The 2,835-nt window shown below is 44.6% G+C and overlaps 1 protein-coding gene across 6 annotated transcripts in view; it reads right to left on the minus strand.

Annotated features, from left to right (window-relative positions):
- The window catches only part of TSPAN4 (tetraspanin 4), a 282,853-nt gene that overhangs the window by 134,486 nt on the left and 145,532 nt on the right, over nt 1-2,835 (minus strand). The gene's annotated exons all lie outside the window — the stretch shown is intronic.

The following is a 2,835-nucleotide window of genomic DNA, read 5'->3' on the forward strand; positions in this document are numbered from 1 at the left end:
TCCCTGTTCCCGTGTACCCAAGGTTTTTTGCCCATCTGCTGTCTCCTCTCCCATCCGTAGTAAGCACACCATTAAAATAACAAGGCATAGGCTCCATGGCCATTCCCACCTCTTTGCTTCCAAGCCTGTCCGATCTCCTGACCATCTGTACTTTCTGTCGTGGCAGACGATTAACTCTGTCAACAGCATCTGGCACAAGAGGACGAAGCAACTGATAGGAATTTTAGTTGCTATCGTAACATTAACAATTGTAAATTGATGGAGAGGCAAACCGAGGCCACCATAAATACCTGACCCTTGTTGACCTTCATGAGTCTTACAGTGAATAGAAGTAAGCACATCCTAAGTAAAAAGCAACTTCATAGGATTAGATATTATAAAATGATTCTTAAAATGTATCTGTTTGCAAGCCTATTTGAATAGAAACACACGCTCACTTTATGAACACGTCTGCCTGCCATTTGTAGCCTAATGCGACACCATCGCTGCAATCTCCAGCCACTATCACCATAAAAATAAGTAATTACAGTAATAATATAGAGGTTTTCTAACAGCAGGGAGGGAATAAGCTGAGAGAGATGTGCAGAAAGAGCGCTAGAAAGTTCTGCAGCAAAGACTCAGTCACCTGCTGACTGCATAACACACAAACCTCTTAAGCAGCAAATGCAGTTAGAAAGCCAGTAGATGCAAGTTCAGTTCAAAGAGAGGCTCCTTGCCTTCTACAGACCTACAGATACTGCTTTCATTACTATCTTAACCACTACCTACGTACAAGGCAGGAATCCTTTAATTCACAATCATCTGCAAGAGACAGTACATAAAATCTAATAGGAACATATGCTCAGCCCTTGAAATAGCCCAGGCAGTTCCTCTTCACAACAGCAGCAACAGGCACAAGCAGCTAAGAGCTTCCCTGCCGCTAAGGACATCGGTCCCCGTCGCTGTCAGAGACAAATCAAATCAAAGCAGATCAGAGAGGAGCTGCCTGGCTTCAGCGAATGCACAGAGGCCCCGCTCTGTTTGCATCTTATGCTCTTTAAACGAGGAGAAAGGCATCAGCAATAATGGAAAGAAAAGCGCTGAATGGAGGAGATGAAAGGAGAAGAGGAGGGAGGAAGAGATGGATACCACATCCGCGGCGTTTGTACCGAGTTAATGTTGCCCTTAGGCGGCCGACAGAGGCAGCTGCACGGGAGCCTTTCTCCCTCACCGGACAGCGCTCAAGGTGTCCAGAAGTGCTTGTCAGGTACCGGAGATGAGATGGATTTCATGGAGCTCTGAAGGGAGGGCGAGAGGGCAGGAGGAAACAAAGTGCTAACGCTGATAATAACAAAAACCATCAGAGTCAGCCATAATGGGGCTGCGGGAGCGTGTGTGAAGTGAAAATGAAGGTGTTAAGAGATGTACCACACTACATCAATGTCAGAGGCTGCACGGTGCCTCCGAGCCACTCAGAAACTGCAATGTGGCACGACTGCACACGCACAGCTCTTTGTGTTGTGTCAGCCATCTGCACGCTGCCAAAAATTAGAAAGCAAAAGCTTTCATATTAATAAGACAGTTGTGTGGCAAGGCTGTGTGAAGCACAGCTAGACGACAGAGATGCACTTTCTAACAAAGACCTTCTTTTAGTTACCAACTTTGTTTCTCATTTTCACTTAATATATTCCGACTGGAAGATACAAAGCTAAAGCTAGATTAGGAGCTGCGGTTAACACAGCATTTTCCAAGCCTCAACAACTCAGCCCTGCTTCGGTAAGATGGAGCCAAGATGTGTGCTTCCCTCTCCCCCACCATGTGCTTTTAAGGGCCTCATCACCTGTATGTGCACACACATACAGGCCCACAACTGTTCCCTTTTTGACAGGAGGGTAATGATAGATTAAAAAGGCACAATAACACTCTTAAAACATTACAAGTTAGTAAAATTGCTGGTTTATAAAAGCCTTAGCAGGGATTATTCTTCATTGTGGAACTTTATTTCTGTTTAGGCCAGTTTATCTTTTATTATTATTATTAACGCTAAACTGATTAAAGAGATGAGACCTTCTTTGTGTCCTGCCTGCCTGCCCCTGCACAAGCCGCAGCCCCTGTTCTTTGAAGAAGCCTGAGCCATACCTTACGTGGCCGTGCTTCCAAGGGAGCAGAAGACCTCTGAACACGTTCAGGTTTGCTTTGCCTGCTCAGTACTACAAAACAATACGCTACTCTCAGGAGCACACAGTCCCTGTTTACTCAGATAGTACCTCTAGATATTTTTAAGCAACTATGCACTGTATGAAAATGAGACTATTTTGTCTCACTGACAAGGTTTTTGTTGTTTTTGGTGAGATGGAGTAGATGAACATATGGGGTTAACATTTTACACTGTGAGGAATACATTTTCTCAAGCGCATCTGGTGTATATTTGGTGTATCCCATCAGCTAACACACAGTCATGAAGGACACTAGTTCTTAGGGACTTGTTGACTTGTAGCATCCACACACCTTTTTCTGCTCACCTACTTATCAGGACACTTAAGCACCTAAGAACGGGACTCATAAAAATTGGACGCTAAAAGGAAAGTGCACAACCTTACCACTGATAACTGTTAAGTACAGCTTAAACATTATTCCTCATCAGAAATAAGACGCCTTTCTCTGAGTTGCAGTAAGGCAACTACCACCCTAAACCGTACCCTGAAGTTAAGTCTCTAACAGCCTTTTCTCATAAAACACAGCTCATCACAGCAGAGGAACTAGTAYACTCACCGGGATATGGGACATGAGGCTCCTTCTTTTTCACCTGAGGGCCTGGGAAGGTACAGCTGCCACTGGGGAGATTACAGGGATGCT

Source organism: Apteryx rowi, unplaced genomic scaffold (assembly GCF_003343035.1).
Source record: "Apteryx rowi isolate R43461 unplaced genomic scaffold, aptRow1 scaffold_152, whole genome shotgun sequence".
In the NCBI taxonomy this organism is placed as follows: domain Eukaryota; kingdom Metazoa; phylum Chordata; class Aves; order Apterygiformes; family Apterygidae; genus Apteryx; species Apteryx rowi.